General features: G+C 34.5%; 1 long non-coding RNA gene across 1 annotated transcript; it reads left to right on the top strand.

Annotated features, from left to right (window-relative positions):
- Nucleotides 1-17588: 17588 nt before the first annotated feature.
- On the top strand, nucleotides 17589-17946 carry LOC149539900 (uncharacterized). The gene is made up of 2 exons (XR_016355959.1): nucleotides 17589-17700; nucleotides 17789-17946. It is a non-coding gene; the product is annotated as an uncharacterized LOC149539900 (long non-coding RNA).
- The last annotated feature ends 7353 nt before the right edge of the window (nucleotides 17947-25299 follow it).

Raw genomic sequence — 25299 nt, 5'->3', positions numbered from 1 at the left:
ACAAAGTTTGTTGGACTTTCCTTTTTCAAGTTCTTCAAAAAATGGTTTTTTCAAAAACATGGTGTAAATGGATTAAAGCATGTATACCTAGAGCCTCATCCTCAATTATCATCAATGGGAAACCCTCTAGTTTCTTCTCTTCTACACAAGGTGTTAGACAAGGTGATCCACTTTTCAATAGGACCATTAAACTCCATAACTCACTTGGAAAATGGAAGGGTGTGCACATACATGGTACTCCTTTATCTATTATCCATTCATTATTTGTAGATGACACAATTTTGTTTGGTAATTCTCATGTTTCTGAGGTTAGGAAAATAAAGCATGTTTTGCAGTTATATTTTGATGTCTCTAGGCAAAAAATTAACCCTCAAAAATAAAAATAAATCTCTTCCATACCAAAAAAGTCATTTCTGAAAAAATTGTGCAGTTTTTGGGATTCTCTGAGGACTTTCTATTTTCTAACTACCTTGGAATTCCATTTTTATGGGGTCCAACAAGAAAAGTTATTGGACTTTTGTCATTGATAGAATTAAAAGCAAAATTGTTGCATGGAAAGTTAGATGGTTCTCTTTATCAAGCAAAATTCTTCTCATTAAATTAGTACTTGTAGCTATTCTAAATTACTATAGGAGCTTTATTTCCTTAAATCTCCAACCTCAGTCATCTTACTCAAAAATTTATTAGAGGTTTCCTTTGGATGGGTAATTTTTTGGATGACCAAAAAATCCCTCTTATTTCTCTCGAGGACATGAAACATATTCCTACTATTGGGGGTGTAGGTGTTAATGATTTATCAAATAGGAATATTGCATTTGGTGGTAAATTAGCTTGGAAAATGTATACCAAGTCTCACACTAGTTGGTGCCAAATAATGAGGCAAAATTATTTGGATAATAATGATCCATCAAGAATATTCTCAATATCTGATCCTCCAAAGGGGTCTCTGGTTTAGGACTTTTTGGTTTCTTCAAGAGACATTGTTGTTAAGTATATTATTAGGAAGTAAATAATAGAGACAATGTTAACTTTTGGAGGGACTCTTGGAATGGTCAACCTCCCTTGATCACTTTTTCCAATACAAAATATCTTTTATTATTTCTAGAATCTATTTGGGGAACACAAGTTCATCACTATATTTTAGTAGTTTGCCTTTTTTCTAGGAAAGTCTTCTAGAAGAATCGGGATCTTCTTCCTCTTCTTAATCAAGATCAGCATTACTTTCATACCATTTTAGATTAGAAACATGTCCTTTTATCAAAATCTAAAGATAAATTTTTGTGGGCACCTTCCAAGGATGGTAACTATTCTATTAAAGAGGGATATAAGCTTATTCAAAGAATTGCTCTAGAAAAGAGTCCTTGTAGAGCATACTTTTTTTCTAGAACAATGTAGTTCTTCCAAAAGCTAGTTGTTTTACATGGATTGCTATTAAGCATAGGATTCTTACAAGTACTAGACTTGTAAGATTAAATATTTCTTCATCTTTCAAATGTGTGTTATGTAATGACGAATTTGAAACATGTGATCACCTCTTTGTGAGATGTTCATTTTCCTATCAATGGTGGACCTTTCTTCTATGCAAATTAAGCTTCTTTACCCCTCTCCAAAATAATATATGGGATATTTTTTGAGCATGGCCAATCATCCATCCTCACACCTTATTTGTAGGGTTATGGAAGTGCTCCTTAACATTAGTCATTTGCACTATTTGGTGGGAAAGAAATAAGTGGATTTTTAGATAAGACTTTTCTACTATTGATAAGTTGCTTGAAAGAATCAAAAACTCAATTGCAGAAGTAAAAAATGCAAGCCTTAACAATAGTAAGTTCAATCCTATCATTACTCATTGGGATGCTAACATTATGCATAAATGGAAAACACTCTTTATTCCAAAGAGTGGTGGATTAACCAGTAAATCACAACCTAAAGCTGATCATTTTGATGTATACTAGTATCCTCCCAATTCAGGGTATGTGAAGATCAATTTTGATGGTGCCTCTAGAGAAAATCTAGGTAAATCAGGGTTAGGAGCATGTATTCGTGACTACACTGGGAAAAATTTAGCATTTGCATCTGCCTCCTTACCAGAGGGTGCCACTAATCTTTCAGAAGCTCAAGCCCTATTTGTTGGTTTAGTTCTTGCCAAAAAAAGGTAACTTTCAATGTCTGCACATTAAAGGTGACTCACAAGTAATCATTGATGCTTACATTAAAATTCAAAAATTCTCCTAGCAACTAAAGTACATTCTTTCTCAAATATAGAATTTTTTAGATCAGTATCAAGATTTATGTATTTCACATACTCTACAAGAGGGAAATTGAGTTGTTGATTACATTTCAAATCTAGGTTGTGATCGCATCACGATTTCCACTTTTCAACCATCCTCATTTCTTAATCAATACAAAGAGTTATAATTATTGATTACCTCAACTATTTTTAAATATCAATCTTGGTGATTTTTTATTGAGCTCATGTGCCATGATGAATTTGATTTCCTCATAATCAAGATTTTCAAACATAGTTGTCAAGGTTCTATCATATAGATGCCATGATTATACTTTGTGTGCCTTGGATGGATATGTTATTTACTTCATTTGGACTCATGGTTACTTCAGCATCCAATGTTATTTCATGTCATAGGGATATATGTCCTTCATATCCCTCGAGCGTGTTGGTTTCTAATGGAATTTAATTCACACAAGAGATGCAGTTTTCCTTATTTACACTCCTTATTTATTTCTATCAAGCCATTAGTTTTAGCACTCTTTCATTGTTGGTGGTTTGGAATTGTTCTTTGACACAGAGGCATATATCAAGTGTGACTCTTGTTCTTAGTTTCATAGATCAATTTTGATTAAAAACTATTACATTTGGCTCCAACCAAGCATGGACAAATGTGCTCTCCCTTTTATGCTTGTTGATTCAGATATGGATGTCATGTTCTTTGTTCATTCACCTTCTATAGGGTGGGTGATTAGACTCATAATTGGGGGTGCTATTCTCTCCCCCTCCTCTAGGCATTTCCTATTTCCATCCAGCATGGTGTTGATCTTTATGTCAAATGCAATGGATTTATTGCAATCTATTCCTCTTCTAGAGATCTTGGTTGCTAAGGTAGTACACTATAAATTTTAGGGTGATCATAAATTACAATGCAACATTATGACTTATGGGTGGGTAATGTCAAGTGGGTGGTTTTCTCATGCGATCCTAGCTCATGCAGAAGCATGACTTTTCTAAGGAAACTTGCAACAAAGAATATAACCATTTCCACATAACCCTTAATAGATCTGAAATAAATATGTAATTGAAATCCACATGCAAGAGAATAGACAACATACACAAAAAAATTGTGACATAGTATATACCCTGGGAAACCCTCATTGATGGAAAAACCCAGCCTCCAAAAGTATACATCACCATGTATTATTTAACTAAAAATACCATTGCAATACAACCATGGAAGCCTTTAAAGCCATGGCCACAACCGAGCAATTCATGTGAAAAAGCATGTGTTGGAAATATAAAGGAGTAACTAAGAGGGGAGGGGTGAATTATTTACTACAAAAATAAATCCAAGATTCCTTTAGATGTCAGTATAAAACAAACTTTGAAAACTCAAATACTGATGTTCGACATACACATAGTTAATGTTGTAACTCAATAAATACTGAATGTACTCGGTAATAAATTAACTTTACAGATCTTAAGATGTTATCAATGATTATCATTTCTTTATCTTATTTGCAAGCATAAAATAAATAGCATGAACACATATGACACCAAGATTTAACATGAAAACCCAATTCGAGAAAAACCACCAATTGTAACTAGTTACTATTTTTCACTCTTTTGAAGTGAGCCCTGTTAAGAGCCAACCCTATTAAATGTTACAAAACACACTATTAAGTGTGACCCTATTAAATGATTTAATCACACTGTTGGGAGTGGCCTTGTTAGAGGACATGAGACAATTTAATAGAACTACCACCTTATTAGAGGATTTACAAATAGTTGTTAAGCCAACTCTGTTAAAGATTTAGATCACTGCTACAATGGTTAGAGAGTAACAATAAGATGACCCAATTTAGATGCAACTAAATTGTAGATTACATATCTCTATTATGGCTTGTACATGATCCTTCCTAATCAAATGTATACTTTAGCTCCTCAAACAGATCCTTCTCATTTCTAGATTCTCTTCCTTAGAGCAATCCTCAAATCTTTAATAATGATCATTTTTCTGCACATTCATTATCCCACAACTTGACCTTATATCATTCCTATTATCAAGTTGGCTAGAATATAGCTTAGAATAGTTAACATTCATCATCTTAGCCAGTTGGAAGCAATAGATAAACTAATTAAGCTCAATATGCCAAAATAGGAAATTCCTTCGTTAGCTGACCCATCTTGGTAGTCACTAACTCATAAATGATTTCCTTGTGTAAACCATCAAAAGCTAGGTTAACACTATAAACTCACAATGATCTTTGGTAACTAAGTGAACTTGATTAATAGTGATTTCATCCAAACTTTCCTTCATTAACTGAGTGAGCTTGGTTAACACTCATCTTCTTCAGACTTTCCTTTGATGCTCGAGTGAACTCGGTATACACTATCTTCTGAATATGAATGCTCGATAGACATAGAAAATTTTCTTTACTGTCTGACTAACCTGAGCATATACTAACTGATAATGATATGAAATTTGTGTAACATCAAAGACAAAACACAATTAATCAATTGTATCCAATAATCTCCCTCTTTGGCATTGATAGCAACACAACATGTCATAACACAATGAAATTTTGAGAACAAGACTCCCTCTATCATTGTGAACTCTTTAGTTTCTCCCTCTATCAGAAAACTTTTTTCTACAACAATCTTCTACCAAGTTCATTCGCCCTCTTTGAAATCTCTCCATAGAACTTCTTCCTCTTTGTAATAAAAAGAATTTCTAAGAGATATGAGAGTAAATGTCTCCCTCTTTGAAAACACATGCCAAAGAAAATAATTCTAATAATATCAATGTAGCTTAAGCACTAATTCATTTTCAATATGCCCTAGTCAATATTGTATCAATTATTTGATCTTCAACTTTCTCTGGTTGATGCATCACTAAACTTCATTTAGTGAGCTCCAGATAGGGAAATAACCCCTAGCTTACCTCTTAGTTACAAAAATGCATCCTTAGGTAATGGCTTGATTCTGTAATTTTCTCTTTTGTGTTTACATATTCCAATCTAACTTCTTTATCCTACACAAATTCTCTTAAGAAGTGATATGGTATGTATCACTAGGTTCTTTGATATATTGATTGCACTAGTGTTATCACAATATATGACTACTAGATATTTGATCTCTACCTTCATTCCTTCCAATAGTTGTTTAAACCAAAAAATGTTAGAATAAGTGACTGATGATGCCACATATTCTGCCTCTGTTGTGGATTGAGAGATACAATTTTGTTTCTTACTTGTCCAAGCCACTAGTCTTTTACCAAGAAAGAATGCTCCACCACTAGTGTTTTTTCTATCATCAAGACTTCTTTCCCAATCAGCATTAGTAAACACCTTTAAGTCTAGATTGTCTTTGAGTTTGTACCATAAGCCATAGTCTTTAGTACCTTTTAGATATCTCATGATTCTTTTGATTTTCATCATATGGTTTTCTTTGGAATTTTTTGAGAATCTTTCCACCATACCAATTGCTAATTCAATGTTAGGCCTTGTATGTACTACATACTACAATTTCTCAATCATTGATCTGTATATGGCCTACTTTACTTCTTTGAAATCATCATTTTTGGAAAGCTTATGTCTGGTAGACTTAGGGGTTCTGACTAGTCTTGAACCTTCCATTCCAAATTTATTTAGCATCTCCTTGATTTATTTGGATTGAGTGATGTAGATAACATCTTTCTTCTATTGAATCGATAATCCAACAAAGAAATTTATCTTTCCAAACATGGACATTTCAAATTCCTTGCTCATTTCTTCTGAAATTTTTTTGCGCAAGTCTTCATTCCCTATGAATAAAGTGTCATCAACAAATATTTCTACCAACACAATCTTTTTGTCTAGTCCTTCTTTGATATAAAGGCTACTCTTATTATTTGTTCTTTGAAAACTAATCTATATCAAATAGTTATGTGGTCTTTCATACCAGGCTCTAGGAGTTTGCTTGAGACCATATAGTGCTTTGTGTAATTTACCGACCATGTCCCTTTTGTTAGGATCTACAAAACCTTCCAATTTTTCAATGTAGACTTCCTCATCAAGAATTCCATTCAAGAATGCAAATTTAGCATCCATTTGATACACTTTAAATATTCTATGAGCTACATATGCAAGTAGAGTTCTAACACCTTCTAGTATTTCAATAAGTGCAAAATTTTCACCATAATCAATACCTTCTTCTTGAGAATAACCTTTACATACCAGTCTTGCTTTGTTTCTAGACACTTTTCCAACTTCATCTTGTTTCTGAATACCCACTTTGTACCAATTATATTTTTATCTTTAGGTCTAGGAACAAGAGTCAAAGTTTCATTTTTCTCTATTTGTTCTATTTCTTCATTCATTTCTTCAACCTAACTTTCATTATCTAATGCATCTTTAATATTTATTGGTTCAAATTTAGCAAGTAAAAATGTACCTTTCAATTTTCTTCTTGTCATTGTCCCATTAGATTTGTCTCCAATGATCTAATCAGGTGCATGATGCCTTCTAACATATCTTGCTAAAATAGGTTCTTTGGATTTAGTCTAAGTTTCAATATTTTTATTATGAACTTTAGTATTAAGCTCAGGTTCCACTGATTGTGACTCAAGTCTTTGGGACTCATTTTGAACTAGCTCGATAGCTTCTGATTGTGACTCGGTTCCTTTAGAATGTGACTTGGTTTGCACTTCCTGCAACTCGATAACTATTGGAGATTTAGGGGACTCAAGAGGTAAAGTTTCCTTTTTTTTAGATAGGTTTGGTAGGGTATTAGGTTCATATTAGAAAAATATTCTATAATCCTCTAGCTTTTTGTTGCTTTCTTCTTCACTCTTTTTTGCAAATTCATCAATTTTCACATGTGCACTTTCTATGATCTTATGAGTAGACAAATTCAAAAATTTGTATGATTTACTTCTACATGAGTATCCTAGAAATATTCCTTCATCACCTTTTACATAAAATTTGTCTTTTCTAGATGCTTTCAAGATATAACATTTTCTACCAAATACTTTCAAATAACTTACATTAGATTTGTACCCATACCATAGTTCATAGGGAGTTTCGTTTTGAGTCTTTATTCAACTAAACTTGGTTCAAAATATGAACTACAGTTCTAATATCTTCCTCTTAGTGTTTGATAGCAACATTCTTTTCTATCCTTAGTGTCCTTGAATAATCAATGATGGATCTATTTCTTCTCTCAGCTATACCATTCTACTGAGGTGTACCAAGGGTTGACACTTGTCTTTTTATTCCTCTTTCAATGGAGAAATTATTGAATTCATTGGAGAAGAATTCACCATCTCTATCTAATCTTAAGCATTTCAATCTATTTTCAATTTTTTTTTCTACTCTTTCTAGATACCATTTGAATTTTTCAAAATCTTCTAATTTTTCTTTTAGATACATCATAGTCATCATTCTCGAATAATCATCAAAAAAAAGAATGAAAAACTTTTCTCCACCTCAACTCTCTATTCCAATGAGTCCACATAAGTTAGTATGTACAATTTCCAAGACTTCTTCTAACTGATAGTTTTTTCTCTTAAAACTAGTCTTTCCCATCTTACCAAGTTGGTAATTCTTGCACAAATCCACATCAAGTTTCTTCAAACTAGGAATACCTCTTACTCTTCTCTGTTTTCTTATCTTGACCAGATTATCAAAGTTTATATGACATGGTCTTCTGTTGCATAACCAACTTTCTTCTATTTGAGCAATAAAACATGATCATTCACTAAGATCAAGATAAAATTTATTACATTTTGTTTGCTTGCCTGATCCAAGTAGATTTCCTTTATCATCCAACAGTTTTACCTTGACATTCATGAATTCTACCTTGAATCCAATTTTGTTTAGTTGTGCCACACTCAATATATTATGCTTTAGTCCTTTAATTCAATAGTCATTATCATATATAAGTTCATTGGTTAATGAGATACGACATTTTTTCGTTTATGCAACAAGGTTCATTGTTACTAAATCTTACACTTGTTAGGATTAAACCATGGACATAAATAATAATTACATGCAAATATAACCAATATTAAAAAATAATTGATCACATAGAAAAGAACACAAGACACCAAGATTTAATGTGGTTCACCCAATTTTTGGGCTATGTCCACCAAACTGCAAGTCTGATATTATTACAATCCAGTGATTATAACCTTATTACAATCTGTAATCAATATTGTTGCAAGAAGCAATTTCGCATCACAACTATAAAACAATCCCTAACCCTAAGCTCTTTTATACAATTATTTTTACCACTTTAGGCTTATAATTAATAATTACATATCGGCCTAAAATCTCGATAAAATAGGGCCCAAAAAAATTTCTCAAGGTGATGCTCTGAGCCCCAAAGAATTTATGAAGTATGTATAGTACTTTCCTGATCAATCACCACAAACTAATAATCTCTCACTTGGGGACTGATTAGGCTCCACAATAAACAAAAATCTCCCACTTGGAGACTGATCTTGTAGCTATGTCACTACTCCATGAGGCTCCTACTGGATCAAACCACCCTAGACTATGTTATGCTTTTATTCATGTTCAGTCTAAAAGATCAACCAAAGTTGAAGAGGAGTTTAGCTTCTCCCTTGTTACTACCTTTGTAAACATATCTATTGGATTTTCATCTATATGTAACTTGTCCAACTTTAATTTTCTACCTCCAAAATTCACCGAATGAAATGGTACCACAACTATATATGTTTTGTCTTTAAAAGTAGAGCTAAATTCTTTGCAAGATGAATGGTACTTTGACTATCTGTAAATAAATAATTATCCTTCTGAGGGTGTCCCAATTCTTCCAAGAATAACTAAAGCCATATCATCTCCTTGGTTGCCTCTATAGCAACTACATACTCTACCTCTATAGTGGATAAAGCATTAACCTTTTGTAATCTAAAAACCTAGCTCACGACTATCCCACCAATAGTAAAGACATAACTTGTAGTACTCTAGCTGGTATCAATATCTCCTACCAAATATGAGTCAACATAGCCCTATAAATTAGTAGTAGAGCCCGCAAAGTGTCAATACTTATTGGATGTTCCTCTCAGATATCTGAGAATCCATTTAACTACATTCTAATGCTTAATTCTTGGATGACTCATATACCTACTAAAAACTCCCACTGCATGTGCAATATCTGGCCTGGTACATACCATAGCATACATCAAGCTTCCTACAATTGAACCATAGGGTACCTTGGATGTCTTATCCTCCTCTTCTTGTGTCTTGGGACACATCTCCTTACTTAACTTCAAGTGACCAAGTAAAGGTGTGCTAACAGCTTTAGCATTCTCCATAGAGAAATGTTGCAACACCTTCTCAACATAATCAGCCTGAGATAGTGTCAATTTTCTACTCTTCCTATCTCTATAAATATTCATACCAAGGATTTATTTTTCTTCCTCCAAATCTATCATAGAAAATGCATGTGCTAACTAGCATTTTAGCCTCTTAAAATGATCCATGTTAAATCCAACTACAATTATATCATCAACACATAAACATAAAATAATGTAGCTGTCATCATCCAACCTCATAAAATAAACACAATGATCTAAATGACACCTATTGTATCCATGCTCATGCATAAAACTATCAAATTTTAGATACCATTGCCAAGGTGCTTGCTTCAAGCCATATAAACTTTTCTTCAATTTGCACACTATGTTCTCCTTACCTTTGACCTCAAAACCTTGGGGCTAAGCCATATATATTTCTTCATTCAAATCACCATGAAGGAAGGTTGTTTTAACATCAAGCTACTCTAAATTCAAATCTTCATTAGCCACAAGACTTAAAACAATACGCATAGAGTCATCTTAACAACAGGAAAAAATATCTCATCAAAATCAATGCCCTTTTTCTATAAAAATCCTTTCACAAATAAACTAGCTTTAAATCTTTTCTTACCTCCATCCTCTTCTTTTAACCTATAAACCCACTTATTATGTAGAGCTCTTTTACCTACAGGCAACTTGCATAAATCTCATGTCTTATTCTTTAGCAAAGATTCTATTTCATCTTTCATTGCAGACTCCCACTAAATCTTAGTATCTACCTGCACAACTTCATCATAACATTTAAGTTCACCAGAATTAGTAAGTAAAATAAAATATAAAGAGGGAGAAAATATTTCTGGAGATCTAATTTTCCTTGTTGACCATCTAACATTCACTAGTGTGTGTGGTATTTGTTGTTTCATTTGTTGCACATCTTGAGGAATGGCTGGAACATCATCTTTTGGAGTATCATCTAGCACTACATAATCATCTTTTTTCTTCTCATGTTACTGCAATAGATATTTGTACAACACTTTCTCATTGAATATGACATCCCTTCTTCTTACAATTGTATGAATTTTAAAATCTCAAACCCTATAACCAAATTCATTAATGCCCTATCCAAAAAATACACATTTCTTTGACTTAGCTTCCAACTTGGTTCTATTTTTAGAATCTATATAAGCAAAAGCTTCACAACTAAAGGTCTTGAGAAAAGAATAACTCACCTTCTTACCAGTTCATGCTTCCTCTGGAATACCACAGCCCAAAGGAGTAGAAGGACCTATATTAATCAAATATACAATAGTATTGACAACCTATACCCATATGTGTAAGGGCAACCCAGCATGCAACCTCATGCTCTTTGCACGCTCCATTATAGTCTTGTTCATGCATTTAGCCACTCCATTTTCCTCTAGAGTCCTTGGAACATTTTTCTATCTACAAATACCATTAGTGAAGCAATAATCTTCAAATTCATGACTGCAATACTCACTACCATTATCAGATTTGAGATATTTTATTTTTTTACCAGTCTCATTTTTAACCAAGCATTTTCATTTCTTGAAAGTTTGAAATATATTAGATTTTTTTCTAAGAAAATAAATCCATACCTTTCTAGTTGCATCATCAATAAATGTAACATAATAAGGAAAGCCACCAAGGGAAGATACTTGGGCCGATCCCCATACATCTATATGCACAAGCTCTAATTTCTCCTTTTTATTTTCCTTCCCATTCTTCACAAAATTCACTCTCTTTTGTTTTTCATACACACAACTTTCACAAAAATCAATATTAACACATTTTAGACCTAGTAAAACTTTCTTTGAATGAAGTACTTTTATACCTTTCTCACTCATGTGCCCACGTCTATTGTGCCACAATGTTGTATCAGAATTTACATCAGCTATTTGTTCTCCCTGCTCAACAGCAGCAACTATTCCTAAACATTCATTTTTCTCTAAAAAAAATAAAGTAGAAGGAATAACATCACCTATACAAAGATATAAGGTGCCTACTTGCACACCTTTTGCTACTATAAGGGAACCTTTTGCTACTTTTCAATTTTTATCATTAAAAGTGACTACACAACCCTCATCATCGAGTTGCCCTACTGAAATTAAATTTCTACTTAGCCTTGGAACATGTCTTACCTCATGTAGTAGCCAACAATTCCCATTTTGCAACTTAATCTTAACTTTTCCCTTTCCAACAATCTGACAGGGGTCATTGTCCCCCAAATAAACAAGCCCAAAATCCTTTTTAACATAATCAATGAAATAACCTCTATGAGGTGTAGCATGAAATGAAGCACCAGGATCTAAAACTCTTGAATCATCAACACTTTCTAAAAATAGGAGCAAAGCATCTACTTCGAATTTGTTACTTACCACAATTGCCTCCTTGTCTCCATCTAGTTTATCTCCTTCAATTTTCTTTTGATTCCAACAATCTTTCTTTTTATGCCCTAGTTTCCCACAATGCCAGCAGTTGTTTGGTTCTCTCGATTAAGACCTCCTCCCCCTTGACTTTCCTCTTGATTTCTTATGATTTTTAGAATTATTTCATCTTTCAATTATTCTACCTCGACTTTGTGCATTCAAAACATTTCTTGATGTAGATCCACTTGAGGTTTTTCTACGAGTTTCCTCACTCAAAATAACATTGATCACATCATCATATTTTAGGGTACTATATCCAAGAATAGAATTACTCAGCCATTACCAAGCCATTCCAGCTTTCAAGCAAAGAACACAAAATCAAGAAAGCCCTAATTTTTTCATCAAAATTGATACCCACAGAAGATAATTGACTAGTAATAGTATTAAACTCATTTAAATGATCTGCAACAGATCCACCTTCTTCCATTTTCATATTAAATAAATGCTTCATGAGAAATACCTTGTTTGAAGAGGAGAAATTTTCATACAATTTTTCTAGGGTTTGCATCAATTCTTCTGTTATCTTTTCTTTTGTAATATTAAATGTCATTGATGGTGCCAAGCATAATCAAATGCTTCCAAGAACTTTTCTATCTAAAAGATCTCATTCGTCATTTGACATAGATCCTTGATTCTTGGTTTGGCCTTCCAATGGCTTCCACAAATCCTTTTGATATAGATAGTCTTCCATTTACATCTTCCATAACAAAAATTTTTGCCCATTAAACCTGTCAACCCTCAGCTTACCTTCATCTTTCATCGCTCTCACTCAACCATGAGACTTTCATGCAGAGGATAACTAAAAAACAACCTGGCTCTGATACCACTTGTTAGGATTAAACGACAAACATAAATAACAATTACATGCAAATATAACCAATATCAGAAAATAATAGATCACATAAAAAAGAACACAAGACACCAAGATTTAATGTGGTTCATCCAATCCCTGGGCTACATCCACTAAACAACAAGTCTAATATTGTTACAATCTAGTGATTACAACCTGATTACAATCTGTAATCCCTTATAGCTCAATACCACCACAGGAAGCAATTTTGCATCACAACTATAAAATAATCCCTATCCCTAAGCCCTTTTATACAAGTATATTTACCACTTTAGGGTTATAATTAATAATTACATGTCAGCCCAAAATCTTGATAAAATAGAGCCCAAAGAATTTATGATGTACAGTACTTTCCTGATCAGTCACCACAAATTAACCACACTTCCTCCATCATAATGTTCAAAATGTTCAAACTTTGATTTATCTCCAGTCATATGATGTGAATATCTACTCTCTATAATCCATGTATCATTTTTTCTAACATGAGAGATAAGTGCCATCTTATCTCCATCATCAAATTCATCTTTTACAACAATTACACCATTCTATCTTCACTGTTGTCAGAATCTTTAGCCATAAAACAGATTTTCTTACCTTTTTCCTTGTAGTTCTTGTAACTTTTGAATTCCTTCTTTCCTTTTTTCTTGCGGTTTTTCTTCTCATCCTTGCTTTCTCTATTTGGACACCTAGCAGCAATGTGACCAATTTCTTCACAAGAAAAGTAGATTAAAAGGATTTTATCTTTATACTTTCCTCTTCCTTTGGAATATTTATTTACAAGTAGGGCTACAACAATTTTAGGATCATTGTCAAAACTTTCTTTAGTTTCTTCCTCCCTTCCTAATTGATCATCTTTTGATTTTTTGCTCTTTTCCATAAGTGAGAGTTTGGCTCAAATGCAAACTCAATATTTTTAGAAATAGGAACATAATTATCATAGTTATCTAGTTCAAAAGTTGTCAGTCTTCCAACTAGAACATCCAAGGTTAATTTGTTATTTGGATCATATCTCATTTTTTGAATAGTAGACACTCTAATTGCATAGATAGGAAGAAGAGTTTTAAGTACCTTGCTTACAACAATTGCCTTCTGAATGTCTCCTCTAGATGCTTTGATTGCACTTACACTGGCCTTGATTCTTTCCACATATTTTTTAATATTCTCATTTTCTCTCATCTTCATTTGATCATATTGTTCTTTGAGACTTTCTACTTTGGCTCTTCTTACATTGTCATCACCTCCATAGATATCTTTCAATTTGGTCTATATTTCATAAGCAATTTTACAATCTTTTACCTTATCAAATTTAGTATATCTAAGAGCAAATGCAATATCAATCATCATGATATTATGGTTCTTCTTCTCAGCAATATCTTCAATTGATAATGTTCTAGTGGGAGTTTTGTATTTAGTATCAAGATACTTGCAACCTAAATCACCGATAGTAGCTAGTTGTAACCTCATAAGTCCTTGCCATGCTACAAAATTATCTCTATTTAGCTTTGGAATCTCTCTTTTGTAAGACATCCTGATCTTTGACTTAGGTCCTTGAAACCTTGTCTGTAAGCACCAAAACTTTGATACCAATTGTTGGAAATATAAAGGAGTAACTAAGAGGGAAGGGGTAAATCAGTTACTACAAAAATAAATCCAAGATCATTTTAGATGTCAGTATAAAAAAAACTCTAAAAATTGAAATACTAATGCTTGACATACACACAATTAATGTTGTAACTTGGTAAATACTGAATGTACTTGGTAATGAATTAACTTTGCAGATATTAAGATGTTATCAATGATTATCATTACTTTATCTTAATTACAAGCATAAAATAAATAGCATGAACGCATACGACACCAAGATTTAACATGGAAACCCAATTTGGGAAAAATCACCAATTGTAACTAGTTACTGTTTTTCACTCTTCTAAAGTGAGCCCTGTTAGGAGCCAACCCTATTAAAGATTACAAAGCACATAGTTAGGTGTGACCCTATTAAAGGATTTAATAACTCTATTAGGTGTGGCCTTGTTAGAGGACTTAAAAAAATTCAATAGAATTGCTACCTTATTAGAGGATTTATAAATAGTTGTTAAGCCAACTCTGTTTAGAGATTTAGATCACTGCTACAATGGTCAGAGAGTAACAACGAGATTACCTGATTTAGATACAACTGAATTGCAGATTATAGATCTCTATTTTGGCTTGTACTTGATCCTTCTTGATTGAATGTATCATTTTACCTCCTCAAACACATCCTTCTCATTTCCAGATTTGCTTCCCTAGAGCAATCCTCAAATCTTCTATAATGATCTTTTTTTCCGCACACTCATTATCTCCCAACTTGACCTTATACTTATACCCTTCCTATTGTCAAGTTGGCTAGAATACAACTTAGAATAATTAATAATTAACATTCATTATCTTAGTTGGCTAGAATCAATAGATAAATTAATTAAGCTCAATATGCCAAAATAGAAAATTTCTTCGTTAGTCAACCCAACTTAGTAGTCACTAACTCAAAAATATTTTTCCTTTGTTAACCATCAGAAGCTTGGTTAACATTGCAAACTCACAATGATCCTTTGGTAACCAAGTGAACTTGGTTAACACTTATTCCATCCAACCTTTCTTTCATTAACTGAGTGAGCTTAGTTCACACTCATCTTCTACAAACTTTTCTTCAATGCCCGAGTGAACTTAGTATACATTGTCTTCTAAATAGGAACGCTTAGTAGACATAAAAAATTGTCTTCACTATCTGAGTGAGTTCGGCATGTGTTGACTAATAATGATATGACATTTGTGTAACATCAAAGACAACACACAATTAATAAATTGTATCCAACAATATGAACCCACACATCTCATGCCATGCTTCCAACCTTCACAAATGCTCCCTTGGTTAACCTGTCAAGCCTTGTCCCACTCAACTCTTTCCCTTTTTTTGTCTTCTATCTTCTCTCTTATCTCTACAACTACCTTTATGGCTACTTATATAGTAGCAAGTCCCACAAAACCACCAAGTGATATTACATAAACCATTTGCTAAAACCATGTGTTACCTAACCCATTAACCCCACAATTAATATTGAAAATTTAATTTCGTTTTCCCAATATTAAATAATTACATGAAATATTATCATAATGTGATAATACAATTCATCAAGTTATCCCATGGGAATATTTACATGTTGCACGTCCATCTAGGTGCAACATTACATAATAAAATAAAATAATACAATATAACAATACTATGCAATGTGTGCAACACCCATTATCTCAACAACTTTATGGCAACTTACGAGGCTCTCCAAAAATTGTTTGAAAAACAGAGCTCTCATTTCATGAAGAATAATTTGCAAGTTACGGTGAGGTTGTTGGGCTTTCAATTGGCCAAGCGAGTTAAGGGTATAGGGCATGTTATCTTCGACCTATTGGAGTTTCCAAATTCTGTTGTCTTGTCGTCTCTAAATCCATGGATTTCATCTCGACCAACCCTTGCCTCTCGGCATTGGTTTGAAGATTCGCAGGATACTCATTTGTCTAACTTGCAGGAAGATTTTGGTGTGTTGGGGGGCCATCCTTCCAATGATCTTCCTTGCTCAAACCGGCTTCTCTCCACTGAAGATGCCCTAGTATCTTTGGCCCCTTGGGATACAACTCATGGGTCAAGTTGGGAATCATCTCCTCGGCCCTTACCTGAAGTTAGTTGGGGATTTGAAACTCATGATGCCACTAATTTGACCCCATCTAACATGTCTGCATATGTTGCAATGGAGGAGTGCGAGATTGCTCCTTTCCAATTGTCATTTTTTTGAAATTTTGATAATTTATGGATTTGTTGATTGATTTCGGTTTTGGAGGAAGTATAGGATCTAAATTGTAATCAAGAAACTTATATCTCGTCGATAATGTATTTTGTATATATCAATGTTTCTTATCTTTTGTATTCAGCAAGGATTCTGGGTTTTCTTCCTGATTCTTTCCCAATTGAGCTTTGAATCAGTTTCAATCAATTTCTTATATATATATTCAGTAGCTTGTCCACTTTTGCCAAAATAATATTATTATTATTATTAAATAAAATAGTTAATTAAAATTAATAAATATTTAAAGGTTTAATAATTGTAAATAATTTGTATGAAATGGTATAATTTAATTGGTTAAAATTATTTGATAAGGATATTGATGATATTTGTCATCCATTAGAACACATATTTTTCAATTCAATGAAGTAAACATTATAAATTCAAAGATCAGTTTGGTCAACAAAATAAACACGAATATTAGATCTTATTGGTCAACAAAATAAACATGAATATTAGATCTTATTTCAGCAATGATAGTGGGTGATTCATCATCAAGATGAAGGCAAGAGAATTAAAGCCTTGATGATCCCACTTTATTTTTGCCTCTATTGGTACTTACGTTCTGATGATAGATCATTGATTGTTGATGAAATATTTAAAACTACATAACATCCAACCAAAAGAAACTATTAATTAGGTAAAGATCACCTTTTTAATATTTTGGCCAATGGTTATGCATACATTATTCTATGAACTCTTTTGTTTATTTATCCAGGTGTGATGATAATAAGTTGTTTGTGGGACATAAGATATAAATAAGTGAGCAGAAAGATGGTTCATAGAAGTCACATTCGCATGGAATAGTAGTTGAGAAAGGTAGTTGGGCATTCTGGTCTATACTTATCCTTCTACAAAGAGATATGTAGAACTTTCTTCAGTGTTAAAAAGAAAAATGCTGGAGCAATGGAGATATCATTAACAAGAGAAATAAATTGCGGATCTCAAGCTGAATTGTTTCAATTGGGCAAATGGCAACATATATTATTGTTTTGTGTTTGGTAAGCTTGATGCTGCGTTTCTATCGCTACAACTTTCTAAGAGAAGTTATTACTGTCATTGTTTGAATCATTGCATTGTGTCTCTCAGACTTCTATCTTATCTGCAGTCATTTCGTATGTGGGATTGCTGTAAGAATAAAAGAGGCCAAATGCCCTACAAAATAATCTCTTGTAGAGTGCCTCACTCATGGTAATAGCTTCAGTTATAATTTTATAAATTTAAACATATTTTGTTTATGATTATTATATGCAGAGGTTATAATGGCAGTATTACAGGAGTTTGACATGTTTATGAAAGAATTTTTTTAAACAGAATTCTACAATATAATGACAGTTTTATAATATAATTTTAGGCTATAATGGCAGTATAACAGGGTACATGAGTACTTCAGCATGTATATGAAAGAATTTTTTTGGATCTCTATAATAGAAAGTTAAAAATATAAGAACGTTTCAATTTTATTTGATTTTAATGATTACAATGTTTTTCTATTTGAAAGGAAAAAAAATGTTTAAAAAAAGATTGGATGGTTTTAATATAAAATTATATATTTCTAATTTTTATTAGATGTTTAATAGTTAAAACTTAATTTTGATTGATAAAATGTTTTTTATTAATTTTTTATAATTGAAATATAGAATTATTACTATATTAATTAATTTTAAGAAAAAAACTGTATTACAGTTCAAAACTTCACTTTACTGTTTGTTGAAAAATATATGGGCAAGAACTATCTGTAACAATTTGTCGATAAAAAAATTCAACACTGGCTCTAAATTGTAAAGTTTTTTCTTTCAAAGCATCATCCACTAGTTTAGAGAAAATATTGATTTCAAATCTAAAATTACGGAGGTTAATCCTAAGAAACTCTTTTGAGTTCAGCTCTCCAATCTCTAATGGTGGGAATAGTGGAGCTTAATTTCTTTATTAGTGACTGATGTTTAAGGGTGGCCGTGGAGATAGTATTGGAAAAAAGTAAAAAGCAATAGTTTTAGCAAAAGACTTATGACATCACTGTTCAAAACATTCAAAACATGGTTCATATGCATTATGGAGTGGTCCTAGCTCCACCACAATTAGCATTGCTTCTTGGCTGTCTAATTCTTTCAACTCACATGTAAGTATCTTACTTGGATTGTAAGAAAATTGTATTCAAGAACACTCTATTAAATGACCTTATTTCTTTCTGTAAGATTTATAACGAAAAACAAGAAAAACAAATTAATGGAGATCTAATTTCTATCCTAGTCTAGGTTCATCCTGAAAAATAATACCAATGTGTAAGAAAATTGTATTTAAGAACACTCTATTAAATGACCTTATTTCTTCCTGTAAGAGTTACAACAAAAAACAAGAAAAATAAATTAATGGAGATCTAATTTCTATCCTAGCCTAGGTTCATCCTAAAAATAATACCAATGTGGGTCGAAATTAGAAATGTTCTAGTATAATTTTAAGAGAATCAGCAATCTAATAGGACATTGTTTATGTATTGAAACCATATATTTAGATTCTTTATTACTTAAAAAATTAGTTAACCTCAAGATAGGAACAGTTGATTTGACTCTAAAAAATTATTATTAACTAGTCAGTGTATAATTTTAGCCTAGAATTTTTCATGGGATAACTTTATTTAGGAAACAAGTAGGAGAAAACAAAGATGGGAAATAGCATAATCTAGCAAGTAGAATCTCTAATTTAAATATCAAATTTTCTTGCCACGTACAATCAAAACTTAATAGCTAAGTAGTTTCTCAAATTTAACTAATGTGGGGGTTGGGGGGTCGATTTTTCGCTCTACTAGGGTTTCTTGCTCCATGTGATCTTTTAGTTTTTTGTGTATGGATTTTCGTCTTAACTTTCTTTCTATAAGCACCACTTGTCACATCGCATTTATTGCAAGAGTTTTTTAGGCTAGGTTATAATGGCTCCATCCAGCAATGAACTAGTTGTTTCTGGTGTTCACGCTGCTACTTCAGTCTGCCATGGCGCTGCCACAAAACAAACACCCGCTTAGTTTGTCTCAAAGGTTTTTCATGAGGTAATCCTAACATTATCCTTCCTTTGCAAGAATTTGATGTTGCATGTGATTGGTTAGAACAGCACATCTTGATAGGTTATTTTGTGGGTAGGACTCCTCTTGAAGCTATGCTTCGAGAATGGGTTAACAAGAGCTGGACTCTTCATGGAGTCCGCCTTGATGCTGTGCAAAACCTTACCAAAGTTTTTTTTAATTTTTCTTCACTAACCCGTCACAAGCAGACGCAGTCTTTAACAATGGACCTTGGTTTGTGCATTCTTCTTTGCTTGTTTTTCAAAAATGGTCACGAGACTTCATAGTCTCAGATGATAAAAAGCTTAGGGTTCCTGTGTGGGTCAAGTTCCCAGGTTACCTCTGCCATGCTGGCCTTTCATTGAGTCCATTGCCAAAGCCCTTGGCAAAGTTGTCACCAAGGAGCCTGAGAAAATTTTTAATGCTCACCCACAATGACATGTTTGAGTTGAGGTGGATCTTTCCAAGGATCTTAAGGATTCTATGGAAATTCAGATTAGGGCTCAAACCTTCTCCTAGAAGGTGCTTTACTTGAACATCTCCAAAACCTATTATAGGTGCTAATCCACAGAACACAAGATCAAGGACTGCCCTTCGGCTATGCCTAGGGTCAAGCCCACGCCTAAAGAAGCGCCTATCAAATAGGCCAAACGGAAAAAAGAAGAATGGGTTATTTTTGGGCTTAAGGGCAAGGCTCCCTCAAATCCCTTGCCCCCTAAGAAATCCTATGTTGTGGTCGCCACAGTTCCTCCTATCCCCACAAGAGCATCAATTACAGCCAACATAAGATGCAAGTAGTGGACAAAGAAACTACTCTCAGGATTTTGCAAGTTTCAAACCCTACTAGCACGCAGGGGATAAAGGCGATCGCCAAGACTTTTGCCTTGGTTGGGGTGCATACTCCTCTTGTTACTTCCTCTGTAGCACCACTAGTGATGCAGCGTTCTCATAGTTCTCCTGGATGTACAGAGATACCAGAGGTGAAACGATAGGCTACAAGTCCAAAGGGTTTTTCATCTGACTTCAACCATGTTTCTACCTTCTTGTAGAATAGCTACTCCTCTCTTGAGGATGAAAATGATATGGAAGAGTTCTCATGAACTTCCTATCATGGAATGTTTGAGGTTTCACAGACCTCCCCAGAAAGTACTATGTCTGGGATGTTCGTCATAGACTGGGTAATTTAGATTTTCTCTATCTGCAAGAAGTTAAAAATTTTGGTTTCATGCTTTCTTCAGCATGCCGCATAATTTGACAAGATGACATGATGTTTTTTTCCCAGCACGAACCTGGTTGAGGTGGTGTAGTTCCTCTCCTGTCACCTCGCCTTCATTCTACTATTATTTCACATAGTTTTGACCCCATGCATAGAATTATTTGGCTTTTTCTTTTCATTAACAATCATTCTTTTGGAGTCATTAATGTTTATGCCTCAAATGATGTTGTGGAAAGATCCCAAATGTGGGCTTGGCTAGCCAACAATTTTCCTCTAGCCACTTGGGTCATGTGTGGGGACTTTAATATGGTTGAAGTGGCCTCTGACAAAGACAACATTCTACCTTTTTGCTAGATAGCTGAGGAAAGACAAGCCTGGTATTACATGCACAATAAATTGGGCCTTTTTTATCCCAATACCAACCATTATCAAGATAGTGGGGTTTGACACACTTGGTCCAACTTTCAAGCTGGCTCTAACTGCATATTAAAATGTCTCGATTGTGTTATGATCACTACGCAATCTTTTTTCTCTTTTTCTGAGGATCGAGATCTACCTGTCATTCCCCTACTAGATCTGACGTTATCTGACCACTATCCCATTTATTTTGTCATTTCTTGGCAAACAGTTGTCCCAAAGGTGGCCAAGTCTCAGCTCTTCCTCAACACATCAGTGATGATGCATGCTTCCACCATCTCGCACATCTTACATGTCTAGAATTTGGAGCCATGTTCGCATTCTCAAAAGGGGTGGATTCAATGGTGGAATGATGCCATTACCAGAACTACTTGATTCCTACGCATCTATGGGTGACAATTGGCTATGTTTAGAAAATGGTCATATAAAGCCAACACGCTTGCCCTCAAAAAAGCCTCTGATGCTCTCACCCTCAATCCCTTTGATGTGGATTTAAAATTTCAGCTTGTCAAGCTTTGCCATGATAAACAAATTTTTGATAATTTTTCTGCTCGCGGAGCCCAAATCAAAGCCTGTCTCCACTAGATGGAGGTTGGCGACAAAGCCTTGAAAGAGTTTTTTTAGGCTCTTTGCACCCGTCATACCAATGTTGGGATTAAAAGGATCAAACAAGGAAATGTTGTTCTATCTAGTCTCCCTGCCATCCTGCAAGCATTTGTTCATCATTATAAGAATGTGTTTGCTTTGCAGTGAAATTTGGTTTCTCAAGAGGAAGCTCTCAGAAAATGTATTTTTGTTACTCCAAAATGTCTAGCAGTTGAGCAACGTGCTTTCTGTGAACAACTTCTTTCCCTCTGAGACCTTAAAGAGGTGGTCTATTCCATGGCCGATGACAATTCCTCTAGGCATGATGGGTTTCCTTGTGAATTCTACAAACACCTCTCAGAACATTTAGGTCCTGATGTACACAAAGTTTATCTTGAAGCCTACCATTCTAAAAGCTTAGGAACCATTATAAACAAAGAAAATATCAAATTCATACCTAAAGTTGATGATCTAGAGGACATATACAATTGGAGACCCGTTACCCTTCTGAATGTGTCTTATAAGATTATTGCCAAGGAACTCTCTCTCAAAATTAGGCACATGTTGCCTTTAATTGTGTAGCTTGAGCAAATCGGCTTCATCAAGTCTAGATATATTATTGATAACATCATTTTTGTCTGGGAGGGAATGGAATGGGCTTGCAAGTCCAATCAGAAGGCTATCTTTTTAAAGATAGATTTTGCTAAAGCCTATGATTTCATCGAATGGCCCTTCATCTTGGTTATGCTCCAGGCTCTGGGTTCTGGCCCCAATTTCCTTCAATCCATGGAGATGCTCTTTGGTGATGCTAATGCTTGCATTACCATCAACAATTCATAATCTAAGGCCTTTGGACTTTTTCATTCCATCAGGCAAGGTTGCCCGCTAGCTCCTACACTTTATGTCCTTGCTACAGATGGTTTTGGATATTTATTGGTGCATTCTATGTCCTCAGGACTGGTTTGTGGCATTTACTTTCCTGAATCATCCTCCCAATTAGTCATTGGACACTTTGTTGATGATTCCTTTCTTGCTCTTTTAGAGGATGAAGAAAACATCAATAATGCTTTAAGGTTCCTGGACACCTTTTGTCAAGCCTCTAGTTCTACCATTCAATGGCATAAAATGCTCTGCTTCCATCAATTATTTTTTCTAGCTCCACCTTGGCTTAGCCAGTTTGAGTGGAAATGCGTTACACATAGGGAAATCTTTCACTTTCTTGGCATTCCTTTTGCATTCTACACATCTCCTATGGAACTTTGGAATGTTTTGCTGGCCAAGATTAGCAAGAAGCTTGACTACTAGATCACAAAGCCACACTCCCTAGCTGGGAAATTCTAGATTTTATCAAAGATTATGGCAGCCACTCATGTGTATTACTTCTATTGGGCTCCATCCAAAGCTTCATACATGAAGATGGAAAGATTGCTTAGGGATTTTTGCTAGGCCTTTGGTTCTGATCATCATGGCTTTCACAGAGTGGCTTGGGATTTTTTTTGTCTCCCAAAATAGTCTGATGGTCTTGGCCTACTTTCCACTCAGAAACAAGGCCTTTCTCTTTATGCAAAATGGATTATTAGGGCTATTTTAGGAGATGAAGCTTGGAAGATTATGGTTCATCACTGCATTTCTTCTAGCTTTCTGGTCAACAGGCCTGCATGGAAGGGGATTGGTTTCCAAACCCTTCTCATCATGTGTGAGCTAGTGGCCATTCAGGGCTCATTTTTCATCAAGAGCATCTGGAAAGCCTAGGAGGCTATTAAGCCGTAGCTTTAATGGGTTGGAGATGAATCCCACAATGGCCTTTCCTTGAATTAGCAAAATAGTTTGGTGGTCTCCCTTGTTTTCCATTTAGGGTACTCCCCTCACCAAGACTCAAGGAGCCAATGCTTTGCATTTTTTTAAACGTGGCACCAGAACTCCTAAGGACATCTTTTCAAGGGTCATCATGAGTTTCAGGACCTGGGAAGATATGCAAGTATAGTACCATCTTATCCATTCAAATTGATAGACTTTTGACCTTCTGCTTTCTTCCATCCCTATTCACTTAGTTCATAAAGTGGGGATTCAGTTTGTTTGACCTTCATGGCTTGATTGGAAGTGGTATCCTACCACTCCATTTTCTAATTACAAGCCAAGTTTGGGATATGGATGGCTTTCACCTCATCTTTTGATGGTGGATATGCTAAATCAGAGATGGCATTTGCAATCTTCTCTTTCTCAATGGAGAAAACACTTTGATACCATTTGGAATGCTATAACTGAACCCAAGATTATGCATTTTTCTTGGTACCTGGCCTTCCAAGGTCTTCCCCTGTGGCCTTGGCTCAAACACATTGGGGTTCCTGATCCCAGATGCCCCTTTTATGGACAACCAAAGTCTTTCTTGCATATTTTCTAGTTTTGTAAGCATGCTCAAAATTATTGGCACTGGATTCATGAATTTTTTAAGCCATTCATGCCTAAATCTTTTTCTTAGCACATGATCTTACTAGGTGACTCTCCCAAATTTCCTCAAAAGTTCACCTAGATTTGGCATACCTTCAGGCTGGAAATTTTGTTCTCTTTGTGGAAAGATAGGAATGTTTTTCTTTTCAAACACAATTTTTTGGATGTTAACATTACTATGTACACTAAGGCATGCATTTGCAATAATGTAATTATGCAGATTCAGGTCCAAGCTAACAAAGATTCCCTTGAGGTAGCTCACCTGTAGGAGCTATTGAACCACTAGGGCAATGCTCACTACACTATTGCTAGAGTTCCTTCTGATGCCTCAATAGATACCTCGACACCTCATGGCCACCATCCTTGGCACCACTCCTTAGGCCACCACTCACACACCCCACATTTCTAGGCTTCTTGCTACCACTCTCCCAATGGTGGTGATGATGGGTGGAGGTGTCACTCAGCTTCCCCACACTGTGGTGGTTCTAGTTGGTCCCTGGCTCCTCCTCCTAGTACTCATCATGTGCATTCTGAGAAGTGGCCTCGCTTGGACTTGGCGATCTCTCCTCTGCAACTAGAGGTTAAAGATGCAAAGGTTGCCACTGTTACTGCTACTACTTATGATTGCTAGACTATTCCTAGCCCAACCCTAGTCCCAAAGATGATTGGGGTTTTCATGACAAAGATGATCCGCCACCCTTGGCTGGCACTACTTTGGTAGCCTGAGGTTGCCTTATATGTTTTTTTTTATGAATAGTTTATGTTTTCGATTGTGGCCATGTTTTTAGTCCAGCTTCGATCGTGTGAACTCATTCGCAAGCTGATCTTGTATCCCCTAACCATTCTTTTGTGAATTTTAATCTAAGTATATTTTTTTAA

This window comes from Cupressus sempervirens, chromosome 9 (assembly GCF_028749045.1).
Source record: "Cupressus sempervirens isolate cs-2001-9-10 chromosome 9, ASM2874904v1, whole genome shotgun sequence".
Classification (NCBI taxonomy): Eukaryota; Viridiplantae; Streptophyta; class Pinopsida; order Cupressales; family Cupressaceae; genus Cupressus; species Cupressus sempervirens.
The sequence above is the reverse complement of the archived record's forward strand: the minus strand, read 5'-3'. Positions and strand labels throughout refer to the sequence as shown.